Source organism: Schistocerca piceifrons, unplaced genomic scaffold, assembly GCF_021461385.2.
Source record: "Schistocerca piceifrons isolate TAMUIC-IGC-003096 unplaced genomic scaffold, iqSchPice1.1 HiC_scaffold_1040, whole genome shotgun sequence".
In the NCBI taxonomy this organism is placed as follows: Eukaryota; Metazoa; Arthropoda; class Insecta; order Orthoptera; family Acrididae; genus Schistocerca; species Schistocerca piceifrons.
Genome location: NW_025726842.1, coordinates 42,542 through 56,909, shown reverse-complemented (window position 1 = coordinate 56,909; position 14,368 = coordinate 42,542). Strand labels below are relative to the sequence as shown.

Genomic DNA, 14,368 nt, shown 5'->3' with positions numbered 1-14,368 from the left:
TGTGTAGCAGTTTTTTCGGTTGTATCCGACGTCGCTGGGTGGCAATCCCACTTTCCCCTGCAGAAAAGTGCTCGGGCAGCTCGACGAGCATCGCTGGTTCAATGGCATGTGCCTCAGTAGTGCAGTAGGCAGCGCGTAAGTCTCATAATCTTAAGGCTTGCCGGCACGATAGCTCAGCGTGTTCGGTCTGAGAGTTATCTGCCCTCTGTAATAAAAGACCGAGTCAACGATGAACTTGAACGGGCGCCATCGGACGTCCGCCCCCAACAAATGCAACGAAAGAAATGAGAAGAAAAAAAAAAAAAAATTGGTGAATGCTCGCTTAGCATGCGGACGGCCCGGGTTCGATTCCCGGCCGGTGCATCGTTCTGCTGTTCTCGCTATAATGCTGCCGCGCCGATTCCTCGCCTGAGCTGCGTCAGCCTCAGGAATGTATAGCAGGATTCGCTGTGAGAGGAACCATACACGCAGCACGCAATAGACCGTACTTGAACGGTCGCATGCTATTTCTGAACTCTGACGTCGGCCTGTCCCAACAGGCCGCTGTGTTCAGGTGCCGCAAGGGCGATGTACTGTAACCTCGGGCAGTGCTGCGTTCCGTTGAAAAAGCTGCGGCAGCAGTTTAATCTAGCAAGTAGGGAAAGCACGTGTAGCAACACAACAGATTCTTGAGAAAGCGCGAACTGTCTATCTCTAATATGAGAGACTTACCAAGTTTTCTGTAACGTTACTTGCAACGTGCCTCGGTAGCGCAGTAGGTAGCGCGTAAGTCTCATAATCTTAAGGTCGTGAGTTCGATCCTCACCCGGGGCATTTAATTTGCTGTACATCATGGCTGAATTAACGGCGTTGCTGTTGCTAGGGAACGAACTTAATTGTCGTTCGTTATCCATAAGGAGTCTACGCCTCAGCGTCAATACGTTTATTTCCAATTATGACAACGTACAACTTTGATCTTTCTCTTCCCTTGTTAGGAGTAAAATAATGAATAGTCAATTTCGGGCTGTGCGCCATGCCAGTCTGTAGGCGCAAATATGCTCGCAAACGGAGAACTGCACTGAGTCCAGATTCAGCACGAAATACGAGAGGAGACGGAGAAAAGCTCACGCTTATCGAGCAAATCCGGTGTGGTCTAGTGGCTAGGATACCTGGCTTTCACCCAGGAGGCCCGGGTTCGGTTCCCGGTACCGGAACGGAAGTTTTTGCGCACACAACGCTCCATGTTTTGGCCTTCGAACTGTCGTTTGTCGCCCACCTTCCGAAGCTTCGACCGAACGTAATCGGGGAAAACAGGCACATGATGCAATTACTGTCGGCACCGGAATAAAGGGAGAAGAGGCACTGGTCCGTTGTTGGGCTGCTACCAGCGTCAGTGGGAAGTCGGTGAAGTCGCCAGTTGCGCCAGAAGCCAGAAATTACCGTAGTACGCCTACACACGCGTTCCAGTTATTTACATTGCTTGCAGCCGCTCCATCCACAACGAGCGTGAGCCCGGATAGCTCAGTCGGTAGAGCATTAGGCTTTTAACCTAAGGGTCCAGGGTTCAAGTCCCTGTCCGGGCGAAGATTTTAACGTTTCCGTAATGGCTCGTCTCGTAGCGATGGTAGCCCTGCCGTAATCAGTGCACGGAGTTCGTTTCCTGTCAACATTCTGCGCAGACCCAGGGAAACTTGGGTTACGAGCAGTCGTGGCCGAGTGGTTAAGGCGTCTGACTAGAAATCAGATTCCCTCTGGGAGCGTAGGTTCGAGTCCTACCGACTGCGTCGGATTTTTCTTTTTTTGTTTAAGAACAACGAGCAGAAAATTTCGCAGATTGCCTGTCGTTTTGGTACCTCTCCACACCTCGCCTCTCACAGCCGTTTATAGTGCCTGTCCTTTTGATAAGGGCGAATTCCAAGCGTCAGCTTTCGCGTCAGCCGAGCAAAGTCGGGACAAGTCGGGACATACTACAGGATGGTCTGCGTGGAGCTACGACGAAAAAAACCTTCATTTAACAGCACGCGGCTCACATACTCATACGAAAAAAACTAGCGCCACTTGCGGTGGCCGGGAATCGAACCCGGATCAACTGCTTGGAAGGCAACTATGCTCACCATTACACCACCACCGCACAGCCGCTGCTCGCAACGCCCCGCTGTGTCGCCTTCCTGCCCGCCAGCAGCGGCCCACGGTGATAGTAGCTGCAGGCGCTTTTCGAGGTAGGAGGGCGCATCCACACGCATTCGGGTAGCGCCTCCACGCACGCTGCGTCTTTGGGCAAGACTAGTCGCCGCGGCCGCAAGGTTACTCACACGATAGAGATGAGCATTCGTTTTAAGGCAGTGTAGTGGAGCACTCCGCGTGTGTAGCAGTTTTTTCGGTTGTATCCGACGTCGCTGGGTGGCAATCCCACTTTCCCCTGCAGAAAAGTGCTCGGGCAGCTCGACGAGCATCGCTGGTTCAATGGCATGTGCCTCAGTAGTGCAGTAGGCAGCGCGTAAGTCTCATAATCTTAAGGCTTGCCGGCACGATAGCTCAGCGTGTTCGGTCTGAGAGTTATCTGCCCTCTGTAATAAAAGACCGAGTCAACGATGAACTTGAACGGGCGCCATCGGACGTCCGCCCCCAACAAATGCAACGAAAGAAATGAGAAGAAAAAAAAAAAAAAATTGGTGAATGCTCGCTTAGCATGCGGACGGCCCGGGTTCGATTCCCGGCCGGTGCATCGTTCTGCTGTTCTCGCTATAATGCTGCCGCGCCGATTCCTCGCCTGAGCTGCGTCAGCCTCAGGAATGTATAGCAGGATTCGCTGTGAGAGGAACCATACACGCAGCACGCAATAGACCGTACTTGAACGGTCGCATGCTATTTCTGAACTCTGACGTCGGCCTGTCCCAACAGGCCGCTGTGTTCAGGTGCCGCAAGGGCGATGTACTGTAACCTCGGGCAGTGCTGCGTTCCGTTGAAAAAGCTGCGGCAGCAGTTTAATCTAGCAAGTAGGGAAAGCACGTGTAGCAACACAACAGATTCTTGAGAAAGCGCGAACTGTCTATCTCTAATATGAGAGACTTACCAAGTTTTCTGTAACGTTACTTGCAACGTGCCTCGGTAGCGCAGTAGGTAGCGCGTAAGTCTCATAATCTTAAGGTCGTGAGTTCGATCCTCACCCAGGGCATTTAATTTGCTGTACATCATGGCTGAATTAACGGCGTTGCTGTTGCTAGGGAACGAACTTAATTGTCGTTCGTTATCCATAAGGAGTCTACGCCTCAGCGTCAATACGTTTATTTCCAATTATGACAACGTACAACTTTGATCTTTCTCTTCCCTTGTTAGGAGTAAAATAATGAATAGTCAATTTCGGGCTGTGCGCCATGCCAGTCTGTAGGCGCAAATATGCTCGCAAACGGAGAACTGCACTGAGTCCAGATTCAGCACGAAATACGAGAGGAGACGGAGAAAAGCTCACGCTTATCGAGCAAATCCGGTGTGGTCTAGTGGCTAGGATACCTGGCTTTCACCCAGGAGGCCCGGGTTCGGTTCCCGGTACCGGAACGGAAGTTTTTGCGCACACAACGCTCCATGTTTTGGCCTTCGAACTGTCGTTTGTCGCCCACCTTCCGAAGCTTCGACCGAACGTAATCGGGGAAAACAGGCACATGATGCAATTACTGTCGGCACCGGAATAAAGGGAGAAGAGGCACTGGTCCGTTGTTGGGCTGCTACCAGCGTCAGTGGGAAGTCGGTGAAGTCGCCAGTTGCGCCAGAAGCCAGAAATTACCGTAGTACGCCTACACACGCGTTCCAGTTATTTACATTGCTTGCAGCCGCTCCATCCACAACGAGCGTGAGCCCGGATAGCTCAGTCGGTAGAGCATTAGGCTTTTAACCTAAGGGTCCAGGGTTCAAGTCCCTGTCCGGGCGAAGATTTTAACGTTTCCGTAATGGCTCGTCTCGTAGCGATGGTAGCCCTGCCGTAATCAGTGCACGGAGTTCGTTTCCTGTCAACATTCTGCGCAGACCCAGGGAAACTTGGGTTACGAGCAGTCGTGGCCGAGTGGTTAAGGCGTCTGACTAGAAATCAGATTCCCTCTGGGAGCGTAGGTTCGAGTCCTACCGACTGCGTCGGATTTTTCTTTTTTTGTTTAAGAACAACGAGCAGAAAATTTCGCGGATTGCCTGTCGTTTTGGTACCTCTCCACACCTCGCCTCTCACAGCCGTTTATAGTGCCTGTCCTTTTGATAAGGGCGAATTCCAAGCGTCAGCTTTCGCGTCAGCCGAGCAAAGTCGGGACAAGTCGGGACATACTACAGGATGGTCTGCGTGGAGCTACGACGAAAAAAACCTTCATTTAACAGCACGCGGCTCACATACTCATACGAAAAAAACTAGCGCCACTTGCGGTGGCCGGGAATCGAACCCGGATCAACTGCTTGGAAGGCAACTATGCTCACCATTACACCACCACCGCACAGCCGCTGCTCGCAACGCCCCGCTGTGTCGCCTTCCTGCCCGCCAGCAGCGGCCCACGGTGATAGTAGCTGCAGGCGCTTTTCGAGGTAGGAGGGCGCATCCACACGCATTCGGGTAGCGCCTCCACGCACGCTGCGTCTTTGGGCAAGACTAGTCGCCGCGGCCGCAAGGTTACTCACACGATAGAGATGAGCATTCGTTTTAAGGCAGTGTAGTGGAGCACTCCGCGTGTGTAGCAGTTTTTTCGGTTGTATCCGACGTCGCTGGGTGGCAATCCCACTTTCCCCTGCAGAAAAGTGCTCGGGCAGCTCGACGAGCATCGCTGGTTCAATGGCATGTGCCTCAGTAGTGCAGTAGGCAGCGCGTAAGTCTCATAATCTTAAGGCTTGCCGGCACGATAGCTCAGCGTGTTCGGTCTGAGAGTTATCTGCCCTCTGTAATAAAAGACCGAGTCAACGATGAACTTGAACGGGCGCCATCGGACGTCCGCCCCCAACAAATGCAACGAAAGAAATGAGAAAAAAAAAAAAAAAATTGGTGAATGCTCGCTTAGCATGCGGACGGCCCGGGTTCGATTCCCGGCCGGTGCATCGTTCTGCTGTTCTCGCTATAATGCTGCCGCGCCGATTCCTCGCCTGAGCTGCGTCAGCCTCAGGAATGTATAGCAGGATTCGCTGTGAGAGGAACCATACACGCAGCACGCAATAGACCGTACTTGAACGGTCGCATGCTATTTCTGAACTCTGACGTCGGCCTGTCCCAACAGGCCGCTGTGTTCAGGTGCCGCAAGGGCGATGTACTGTAACCTCGGGCAGTGCTGCGTTCCGTTGAAAAAGCTGCGGCAGCAGTTTAATCTAGCAAGTAGGGAAAGCACGTGTAGCAACACAACAGATTCTTGAGAAAGCGCGAACTGTCTATCTCTAATATGAGAGACTTACCAAGTTTTCTGTAACGTTACTTGCAACGTGCCTCGGTAGCGCAGTAGGTAGCGCGTAAGTCTCATAATCTTAAGGTCGTGAGTTCGATCCTCACCCGGGGCATTTAATTTGCTGTACATCATGGCTGAATTAACGGCGTTGCTGTTGCTAGGGAACGAACTTAATTGTCGTTCGTTATCCATAAGGAGTCTACGCCTCAGCGTCAATACGTTTATTTCCAATTATGACAACGTACAACTTTGATCTTTCTCTTCCCTTGTTAGGAGTAAAATAATGAATAGTCAATTTCGGGCTGTGCGCCATGCCAGTCTGTAGGCGCAAATATGCTCGCAAACGGAGAACTGCACTGAGTCCAGATTCAGCACGAAATACGAGAGGAGACGGAGAAAAGCTCACGCTTATCGAGCAAATCCGGTGTGGTCTAGTGGCTAGGATACCTGGCTTTCACCCAGGAGGCCCGGGTTCGGTTCCCGGTACCGGAACGGAAGTTTTTGCGCACACAACGCTCCATGTTTTGGCCTTCGAACTGTCGTTTGTCGCCCACCTTCCGAAGCTTCGACCGAACGTAATCGGGGAAAACAGGCACATGATGCAATTACTGTCGGCACCGGAATAAAGGGAGAAGAGGCACTGGTCCGTTGTTGGGCTGCTACCAGCGTCAGTGGGAAGTCGGTGAAGTCGCCAGTTGCGCCAGAAGCCAGAAATTACCGTAGTACGCCTACACACGCGTTCCAGTTATTTACATTGCTTGCAGCCGCTCCATCCACAACGAGCGTGAGCCCGGATAGCTCAGTCGGTAGAGCATTAGGCTTTTAACCTAAGGGTCCAGGGTTCAAGTCCCTGTCCGGGCGAAGATTTTAACGTTTCCGTAATGGCTCGTCTCGTAGCGATGGTAGCCCTGCCGTAATCAGTGCACGGAGTTCGTTTCCTGTCAACATTCTGCGCAGACCCAGGGAAACTTGGGTTACGAGCAGTCGTGGCCGAGTGGTTAAGGCGTCTGACTAGAAATCAGATTCCCTCTGGGAGCGTAGGTTCGAGTCCTACCGACTGCGTCGGATTTTTCTTTTTTTGTTTAAGAACAACGAGCAGAAAATTTCGCAGATTGCCTGTCGTTTTGGTACCTCTCCACACCTCGCCTCTCACAGGCGTTTATAGTGCCTGTCCTTTTGATAAGGGCGAATTCCAAGCGTCAGCTTTCGCGTCAGCCGAGCAAAGTCGGGACAAGTCGGGACATACTACAGGATGGTCTGCGTGGAGCTACGACGAAAAAAACCTTCATTTAACAGCACGCGGCTCACATACTCATACGAAAAAAACTAGCGCCACTTGCGGTGGCCGGGAATCGAACCCGGATCAACTGCTTGGAAGGCAACTATGCTCACCATTACACCACCACCGCACAGCCGCTGCACGCAACGCCCCGCTGTGTCGCCTTCCTGCTCGCCAGCAGCGGCCCACGGTGATAGTAGCTGCAGGCGCTTTTCGAGGTAGGAGGGCGCATCCACACGCATTCGGGTAGCGCCTCCACGCACGCTGCGTCTTTGGGCAAGACTAGTCGCCGCGGCCGCAAGGTTACTCACACGATAGAGATGAGCATTCGTTTTAAGGCAGTGTAGTGGAGCACTCCGCATGTGTAGCAGTTTTTTCGGTTGTATCCGACGTCGCTGGGTGGCAATCCCACTTTCCCCTGCAGAAAAGTGCTCGGGCAGCTCGACGAGCATCGCTGGTTCAATGGCATGTGCCTCAGTAGTGCAGTAGGCAGCGCGTAAGTCTCATAATCTTAAGGCTTGCCGGCACGATAGCTCAGCGTGTTCGGTCTGAGAGTTATCTGCCCTCTGTAATAAAAGACCGAGTCAACGATGAACTTGAACGGGCGCCATCGGACGTCCGCCCCCAACAAATGCAACGAAAGAAATGAGAAGAAAAAAAAAAAAAAATTGGTGAATGCTCGCTTAGCATGCGGACGGCCCGGGTTCGATTCCCGGCCGGTGCATCGTTCTGCTGTTCTCGCTATAATGCTGCCGCGCCGATTCCTCGCCTGAGCTGCGTCAGCCTCAGGAATGTATAGCAGGATTCGCTGTGAGAGGAACCATACACGCAGCACGCAATAGACCGTACTTGAACGGTCGCATGCTATTTCTGAACTCTGACGTCGGCCTGTCCCAACAGGCCGCTGTGTTCAGGTGCCGCAAGGGCGATGTACTGTAACCTCGGGCAGTGCTGCGTTCCGTTGAAAAAGCTGCGGCAGCAGTTTAATCTAGCAAGTAGGGAAAGCACGTGTAGCAACACAACAGATTCTTGAGAAAGCGCGAACTGTCTATCTCTAATATGAGCGACTTACCAAGTTTTCTGTAACGTTACTTGCAACGTGCCTCGGTAGCGCAGTAGGTAGCGCGTAAGTCTCATAATCTTAAGGTCGTGAGTTCGATCCTCACCCGGGGCATTTAATTTGCTGTACATCATGGCTGAATTAACGGCGTTGCTGTTGCTAGGGAACGAACTTAATTGTCGTTCGTTATCCATAAGGAGTCTACGCCTCAGCGTCAATACGTTTATTTCCAATTATGACAACGTACAACTTTGATCTTTCTCTTCCCTTGTTAGGAGTAAAATAATGAATAGTCAATTTCGGGCTGTGCGCCATGCCAGTCTGTAGGCGCAAATATGCTCGCAAACGGAGAACTGCACTGAGTCCAGATTCAGCACGAAATACGAGAGGAGACGGAGAAAAGCTCACGCTTATCGAGCAAATCCGGTGTGGTCTAGTGGCTAGGATACCTGGCTTTCACCCAGGAGGCCCGGGTTCGGTTCCCGGTACCGGAACGGAAGTTTTTGCGCACACAACGCTCCATGTTTTGGCCTTCGAACTGTCGTTTGTCGCCCACCTTCCGAAGCTTCGACCGAACGTAATCGGGGAAAACAGGCACATGATGCAATTACTGTCGGCACCGGAATAAAGGGAGAAGAGGCACTGGTCCGTTGTTGGGCTGCTACCAGCGTCAGTGGGAAGTCGGTGAAGTCGCCAGTTGCGCCAGAAGCCAGAAATTACCGTAGTACGCCTACACACGCGTTCCAGTTATTTACATTGCTTGCAGCCGCTCCATCCACAACGAGCGTGAGCCCGGATAGCTCAGTCGGTAGAGCATTAGGCTTTTAACCTAAGGGTCCAGGGTTCAAGTCCCTGTCCGGGCGAAGATTTTAACGTTTCCGTAATGGCTCGTCTCGTAGCGATGGTAGCCCTGCCGTAATCAGTGCACGGAGTTCGTTTCCTGTCAACATTCTGCGCAGACCCAGGGAAACTTGGGTTACGAGCAGTCGTGGCCGAGTGGTTAAGGCGTCTGACTAGAAATCAGATTCCCTCTGGGAGCGTAGGTTCGAGTCCTACCGACTGCGTCGGATTTTTCTTTTTTTGTTTAAGAACAACGAGCAGAAAATTTCGCAGATTGCCTGTCGTTTTGGTACCTCTCCACACCTCGCCTCTCACAGCCGTTTATAGTGCCTGTCCTTTTGATAAGGGCGAATTCCAAGCGTCAGCTTTCGCGTCAGCCGAGCAAAGTCGGGACAAGTCGGGACATACTACAGGATGGTCTGCGTGGAGCTACGACGAAAAAAACCTTCATTTAACAGCACGCGGCTCACATACTCATACGAAAAAAACTAGCGCCACTTGCGGTGGCCGGGAATCGAACCCGGATCAACTGCTTGGAAGGCAACTATGCTCACCATTACACCACCACCGCACAGCCGCTGCACGCAACGCCCCGCTGTGTCGCCTTCCTGCTCGCCAGCAGCGGCCCACGGTGATAGTAGCTGCAGGCGCTTTTCGAGGTAGGAGGGCGCATCCACACGCATTCGGGTAGCGCCTCCACGCACGCTGCGTCTTTGGGCAAGACTAGTCGCCGCGGCCGCAAGGTTACTCACACGATAGAGATGAGCATTCGTTTTAAGGCAGTGTAGTGGAGCACTCCGCATGTGTAGCAGTTTTTTCGGTTGTATCCGACGTCGCTGGGTGGCAATCCCACTTTCCCCTGCAGAAAAGTGCTCGGGCAGCTCGACGAGCATCGCTGGTTCAATGGCATGTGCCTCAGTAGTGCAGTAGGCAGCGCGTAAGTCTCATAATCTTAAGGCTTGCCGGCACGATAGCTCAGCGTGTTCGGTCTGAGAGTTATCTGCCCTCTGTAATAAAAGACCGAGTCAACGATGAACTTGAACGGGCGCCATCGGACGTCCGCCCCCAACAAATGCAACGAAAGAAATGAGAAGAAAAAAAAAAAAAAATTGGTGAATGCTCGCTTAGCATGCGGACGGCCCGGGTTCGATTCCCGGCCGGTGCATCGTTCTGCTGTTCTCGCTATAATGCTGCCGCGCCGATTCCTCGCCTGAGCTGCGTCAGCCTCAGGAATGTATAGCAGGATTCGCTGTGAGAGGAACCATACACGCAGCACGCAATAGACCGTACTTGAACGGTCGCATGCTATTTCTGAACTCTGACGTCGGCCTGTCCCAACAGGCCGCTGTGTTCAGGTGCCGCAAGGGCGATGTACTGTAACCTCGGGCAGTGCTGCGTTCCGTTGAAAAAGCTGCGGCAGCAGTTTAATCTAGCAAGTAGGGAAAGCACGTGTAGCAACACAACAGATTCTTGAGAAAGCGCGAACTGTCTATCTCTAATATGAGAGACTTACCAAGTTTTCTGTAACGTTACTTGCAACGTGCCTCGGTAGCGCAGTAGGTAGCGCGTAAGTCTCATAATCTTAAGGTCGTGAGTTCGATCCTCACCCAGGGCATTTAATTTGCTGTACATCATGGCTGAATTAACGGCGTTGCTGTTGCTAGGGAACGAACTTAATTGTCGTTCGTTATCCATAAGGAGTCTACGCCTCAGCGTCAATACGTTTATTTCCAATTATGACAACGTACAACTTTGATCTTTCTCTTCCCTTGTTAGGAGTAAAATAATGAATAGTCAATTTCGGGCTGTGCGCCATGCCAGTCTGTAGGCGCAAATATGCTCGCAAACGGAGAACTGCACTGAGTCCAGATTCAGCACGAAATACGAGAGGAGACGGAGAAAAGCTCACGCTTATCGAGCAAATCCGGTGTGGTCTAGTGGCTAGGATACCTGGCTTTCACCCAGGAGGCCCGGGTTCGGTTCCCGGTACCGGAACGGAAGTTTTTGCGCACACAACGCTCCATGTTTTGGCCTTCGAACTGTCGTTTGTCGCCCACCTTCCGAAGCTTCGACCGAACGTAATCGGGGAAAACAGGCACATGATGCAATTACTGTCGGCACCGGAATAAAGGGAGAAGAGGCACTGGTCCGTTGTTGGGCTGCTACCAGCGTCAGTGGGAAGTCGGTGAAGTCGCCAGTTGCGCCAGAAGCCAGAAATTACCGTAGTACGCCTACACACGCGTTCCAGTTATTTACATTGCTTGCAGCCGCTCCATCCACAACGAGCGTGAGCCCGGATAGCTCAGTCGGTAGAGCATTAGGCTTTTAACCTAAGGGTCCAGGGTTCAAGTCCCTGTCCGGGCGAAGATTTTAACGTTTCCGTAATGGCTCGTCTCGTAGCGATGGTAGCCCTGCCGTAATCAGTGCACGGAGTTCGTTTCCTGTCAACATTCTGCGCAGACCCAGGGAAACTTGGGTTACGAGCAGTCGTGGCCGAGTGGTTAAGGTGTCTGACTAGAAATCAGATTCCCTCTGGGAGCGTAGGTTCGAGTCCTACCGACTGCGTCGGATTTTTCTTTTTTTGTTTAAGAACAACGAGCAGAAAATTTCGCAGATTGCCTGTCGTTTTGGTACCTCTCCACACCTCGCCTCTCACAGGCGTTTATAGTGCCTGTCCTTTTGATAAGGGCGAATTCCAAGCGTCAGCTTTCGCGTCAGCCGGGACAAGTCGGGACAAGTCGGGACATACTACAGGATGGTCTGCGTGGAGCTACGACGAAAAAAACCTTCATTTAACAGCACGCGGCTCACATACTCATACGAAAAAGACTAGCGCCACTTGCGGTGGCCGGGAATCGAACCCGGATCAACTGCTTGGAAGGCAACTATGCTCACCATTACACCACCACCGCACAGCCGCTGCACGCAACGCCCCGCTGTGTCGCCTTCCTGCTCGCCAGCAGCGGCCCACGGTGATAGTAGCTGCAGGCGCTTTTCGAGGTAGGAGGGCGCATCCACACGCATTCGGGTAGCGCCTCCACGCACGCTGCGTCTTTGGGCAAGACTAGTCGCCGCGGCCGCAAGGTTACTCACACGATAGAGATGAGCATTCGTTTTAAGGCAGTGTAGTGGAGCACTCCGCATGTGTAGCAGTTTTTTCGGTTGTATCCGACGTCGCTGGGTGGCAATCCCACTTTCCCCTGCAGAAAAGTGCTCGGGCAGCTCGACGAGCATCGCTGGTTCAATGGCATGTGCCTCAGTAGTGCAGTAGGCAGCGCGTAAGTCTCATAATCTTAAGGCTTGCCGGCACGATAGCTCAGCGTGTTCGGTCTGAGAGTTATCTGCCCTCTGTAATAAAAGACCGAGTCAACGATGAACTTGAACGGGCGCCATCGGACGTCCGCCCCCAACAAATGCAACGAAAGAAATGAGAAGAAAAAAAAAAAAAAATTGGTGAATGCTCGCTTAGCATGCGGACGGCCCGGGTTCGATTCCCGGCCGGTGCATCGTTCTGCTGTTCTCGCTATAATGCTGCCGCGCCGATTCCTCGCCTGAGCTGCGTCAGCCTCAGGAATGTATAGCAGGATTCGCTGTGAGAGGAACCATACACGCAGCACGCAATAGACCGTACTTGAACGGTCGCATGCTATTTCTGAACTCTGACGTCGGCCTGTCCCAACAGGCCGCTGTGTTCAGGTGCCGCAAGGGCGATGTACTGTAACCTCGGGCAGTGCTGCGTTCCGTTGAAAAAGCTGCGGCAGCAGTTTAATCTAGCAAGTAGGGAAAGCACGTGTAGCAACACAACAGATTCTTGAGAAAGCGCGAACTGTCTATCTCTAATATGAGAGACTTACCAAGTTTTCTGTAACGTTACTTGCAACGTGCCTCGGTAGCGCAGTAGGTAGCGCGTAAGTCTCATAATCTTAAGGTCGTGAGTTCGATCCTCACCCAGGGCATTTAATTTGCTGTACATCATGGCTGAATTAACGGCGTTGCTGTTGCTAGGGAACGAACTTAATTGTCGTTCGTTATCCATAAGGAGTCTACGCCTCAGCGTCAATACGTTTATTTCCAATTATGACAACGTACAACTTTGATCTTTCTCTTCCCTTGTTAGGAGTAAAATAATGAATAGTCAATTTCGGGCTGTGCGCCATGCCAGTCTGTAGGCGCAAATATGCTCGCAAACGGAGAACTGCACTGAGTCCAGATTCAGCACGAAATACGAGAGGAGACGGAGAAAAGCTCACGCTTATCGAGCAAATCCGGTGTGGTCTAGTGGCTAGGATACCTGGCTTTCACCCAGGAGGCCCGGGTTCGGTTCCCGGTACCGGAACGGAAGTTTTTGCGCACACAACGCTCCATGTTTTGGCCTTCGAACTGTCGTTTGTCGCCCACCTTCCGAAGCTTCGACCGAACGTAATCGGGGAAAACAGGCACATGATGCAATTACTGTCGGCACCGGAATAAAGGGAGAAGAGGCACTGGTCCGTTGTTGGGCTGCTACCAGCGTCAGTGGGAAGTCGGTGAAGTCGCCAGTTGCGCCAGAAGCCAGAAATTACCGTAGTACGCCTACACACGCGTTCCAGTTATTTACATTGCTTGCAGCCGCTCCATCCACAACGAGCGTGAGCCCGGATAGCTCAGTCGGTAGAGCATTAGGCTTTTAACCTAAGGGTCCAGGGTTCAAGTCCCTGTCCGGGCGAAGATTTTAACGTTTCCGTAATGGCTCGTCTCGTAGCGATGGTAGCCCTGCCGTAATCAGTGCACGGAGTTCGTTTCCTGTCAACATTCTGCGCAGACCCAGGGAAACTTGGGTTACGAGCAGTCGTGGCCGAGTGGTTAAGGCGTCTGACTAGAAATCAGATTCCCTCTGGGAGCGTAGGTTCGAGTCCTACCGACTGCGTCGGATTTTTCTTTTTTTGTTTAAGAACAACGAGCAGAAAATTTCGCAGATTGCCTGTCGTTTTGGTACCTCTCCACACCTCGCCTCTCACAGCCGTTTATAGTGCCTGTCCTTTTGATAAGGGCGAATTCCAAGCGTCAGCTTTCGCGTCAGCCGAGCAAAGTCGGGACAAGTCGGGACATACTACAGGATGGTCTGCGTGGAGCTACGACGAAAAAAACCTTCATTTAACAGCACGCGGCTCACATACTCATACGAAAAAAACTAGCGCCACTTGCGGTGGCCGGGAATCGAACCCGGATCAACTGCTTGGAAGGCAACTATGCTCACCATTACACCACCACCGCACAGCCGCTGCTCGCAACGCCCCGCTGTGTCGCCTTCCTGCCCGCCAGCAGCGGCCCACGGTGATAGTAGCTGCAGGCGCTTTTCGAGGTAGGAGGGCACATCCACACGCATTCGGGTAGCGCCTCCACGCACGCTGCGTCTTTGGGCAAGACTAGTCGCCGCGGCCGCAAGGTTACTCACACGATAGAGATGAGCATTCGTTTTAAGGCAGTGTAGTGGAGCACTCCGCGTGTGTAGCAGTTTTTTCGGTTGTATCCGACGTCGCTGGGTGGCAATCCCACTTTCCCCTGCAGAAAAGTGCTCGGGCAGCTCGACGAGCATCGCTGGTTCAATGGCATGTGCCTCAGTAGTGCAGTAGGCAGCGCGTAAGTCTCATAATCTTAAGGCTTGCCGGCACGATAGCTCAGCGTGTTCGGTCTGAGAGTTATCTGCCCTCTGTAATAAAAGACCGAGTCAACGATGAACTTGAACGGGCGCCATCGGACGTCCGCCCCCAACAAATGCAACGAAAGAAATGAGAAGAAAAAAAAAAAAAAAATTGGTGAATGCTCGCT

The 14,368-nt window shown here is 52.4% G+C and overlaps 30 non-coding genes across 30 annotated transcripts; 24 read left to right on the top strand and 6 right to left on the bottom strand.

Annotated features, from left to right (window-relative positions):
- Positions 1-740: 740 nt before the first annotated feature.
- Positions 741-813, top strand: Trnam-cau. The gene has a single exon. It is a non-coding gene; the product is annotated as a tRNA-Met (tRNA).
- A 308-nt stretch (positions 814-1,121) lies between these two features.
- On the top strand, positions 1,122-1,193 carry Trnae-uuc. The gene has a single exon. It is a non-coding gene; the product is annotated as a tRNA-Glu (tRNA).
- Positions 1,194-1,489: 296 nt separating this feature from the next.
- On the top strand, positions 1,490-1,562 carry Trnak-uuu. Its single transcript has one exon. It is a non-coding gene; the product is annotated as a tRNA-Lys (tRNA).
- A 119-nt stretch (positions 1,563-1,681) lies between these two features.
- Positions 1,682-1,763, top strand: Trnas-aga. Its single transcript has one exon. It is a non-coding gene; the product is annotated as a tRNA-Ser (tRNA).
- A 275-nt stretch (positions 1,764-2,038) lies between these two features.
- Trnag-ucc lies at positions 2,039-2,110 on the bottom strand. The gene has a single exon. It is a non-coding gene; the product is annotated as a tRNA-Gly (tRNA).
- A 971-nt stretch (positions 2,111-3,081) lies between these two features.
- On the top strand, positions 3,082-3,154 carry Trnam-cau. The gene has a single exon. It is a non-coding gene; the product is annotated as a tRNA-Met (tRNA).
- A 308-nt stretch (positions 3,155-3,462) lies between these two features.
- Trnae-uuc lies at positions 3,463-3,534 on the top strand. The gene has a single exon. It is a non-coding gene; the product is annotated as a tRNA-Glu (tRNA).
- Positions 3,535-3,830: 296 nt separating this feature from the next.
- Positions 3,831-3,903, top strand: Trnak-uuu. The gene has a single exon. It is a non-coding gene; the product is annotated as a tRNA-Lys (tRNA).
- A 119-nt stretch (positions 3,904-4,022) lies between these two features.
- Trnas-aga lies at positions 4,023-4,104 on the top strand. The gene has a single exon. It is a non-coding gene; the product is annotated as a tRNA-Ser (tRNA).
- A 275-nt stretch (positions 4,105-4,379) lies between these two features.
- Positions 4,380-4,451, bottom strand: Trnag-ucc. The gene has a single exon. It is a non-coding gene; the product is annotated as a tRNA-Gly (tRNA).
- A 969-nt stretch (positions 4,452-5,420) lies between these two features.
- Positions 5,421-5,493, top strand: Trnam-cau. Its single transcript has one exon. It is a non-coding gene; the product is annotated as a tRNA-Met (tRNA).
- A 308-nt stretch (positions 5,494-5,801) lies between these two features.
- Trnae-uuc lies at positions 5,802-5,873 on the top strand. Its single transcript has one exon. It is a non-coding gene; the product is annotated as a tRNA-Glu (tRNA).
- Positions 5,874-6,169: 296 nt separating this feature from the next.
- Trnak-uuu lies at positions 6,170-6,242 on the top strand. Its single transcript has one exon. It is a non-coding gene; the product is annotated as a tRNA-Lys (tRNA).
- Positions 6,243-6,361: 119 nt separating this feature from the next.
- Trnas-aga lies at positions 6,362-6,443 on the top strand. The gene has a single exon. It is a non-coding gene; the product is annotated as a tRNA-Ser (tRNA).
- Positions 6,444-6,718: 275 nt separating this feature from the next.
- Trnag-ucc lies at positions 6,719-6,790 on the bottom strand. Its single transcript has one exon. It is a non-coding gene; the product is annotated as a tRNA-Gly (tRNA).
- A 971-nt stretch (positions 6,791-7,761) lies between these two features.
- Trnam-cau lies at positions 7,762-7,834 on the top strand. The gene has a single exon. It is a non-coding gene; the product is annotated as a tRNA-Met (tRNA).
- Positions 7,835-8,142: 308 nt separating this feature from the next.
- On the top strand, positions 8,143-8,214 carry Trnae-uuc. The gene has a single exon. It is a non-coding gene; the product is annotated as a tRNA-Glu (tRNA).
- Positions 8,215-8,510: 296 nt separating this feature from the next.
- Trnak-uuu lies at positions 8,511-8,583 on the top strand. Its single transcript has one exon. It is a non-coding gene; the product is annotated as a tRNA-Lys (tRNA).
- A 119-nt stretch (positions 8,584-8,702) lies between these two features.
- Trnas-aga lies at positions 8,703-8,784 on the top strand. Its single transcript has one exon. It is a non-coding gene; the product is annotated as a tRNA-Ser (tRNA).
- Positions 8,785-9,059: 275 nt separating this feature from the next.
- Trnag-ucc lies at positions 9,060-9,131 on the bottom strand. The gene has a single exon. It is a non-coding gene; the product is annotated as a tRNA-Gly (tRNA).
- A 971-nt stretch (positions 9,132-10,102) lies between these two features.
- Trnam-cau lies at positions 10,103-10,175 on the top strand. The gene has a single exon. It is a non-coding gene; the product is annotated as a tRNA-Met (tRNA).
- A 308-nt stretch (positions 10,176-10,483) lies between these two features.
- Trnae-uuc lies at positions 10,484-10,555 on the top strand. Its single transcript has one exon. It is a non-coding gene; the product is annotated as a tRNA-Glu (tRNA).
- A 296-nt stretch (positions 10,556-10,851) lies between these two features.
- On the top strand, positions 10,852-10,924 carry Trnak-uuu. Its single transcript has one exon. It is a non-coding gene; the product is annotated as a tRNA-Lys (tRNA).
- Positions 10,925-11,043: 119 nt separating this feature from the next.
- On the top strand, positions 11,044-11,125 carry Trnas-aga. The gene has a single exon. It is a non-coding gene; the product is annotated as a tRNA-Ser (tRNA).
- A 275-nt stretch (positions 11,126-11,400) lies between these two features.
- Positions 11,401-11,472, bottom strand: Trnag-ucc. Its single transcript has one exon. It is a non-coding gene; the product is annotated as a tRNA-Gly (tRNA).
- Positions 11,473-12,443: 971 nt separating this feature from the next.
- Positions 12,444-12,516, top strand: Trnam-cau. The gene has a single exon. It is a non-coding gene; the product is annotated as a tRNA-Met (tRNA).
- Positions 12,517-12,824: 308 nt separating this feature from the next.
- Positions 12,825-12,896, top strand: Trnae-uuc. Its single transcript has one exon. It is a non-coding gene; the product is annotated as a tRNA-Glu (tRNA).
- Positions 12,897-13,192: 296 nt separating this feature from the next.
- Trnak-uuu lies at positions 13,193-13,265 on the top strand. The gene has a single exon. It is a non-coding gene; the product is annotated as a tRNA-Lys (tRNA).
- Positions 13,266-13,384: 119 nt separating this feature from the next.
- Trnas-aga lies at positions 13,385-13,466 on the top strand. Its single transcript has one exon. It is a non-coding gene; the product is annotated as a tRNA-Ser (tRNA).
- Positions 13,467-13,741: 275 nt separating this feature from the next.
- On the bottom strand, positions 13,742-13,813 carry Trnag-ucc. The gene has a single exon. It is a non-coding gene; the product is annotated as a tRNA-Gly (tRNA).
- Positions 13,814-14,368: the final 555 nt, after the last annotated feature.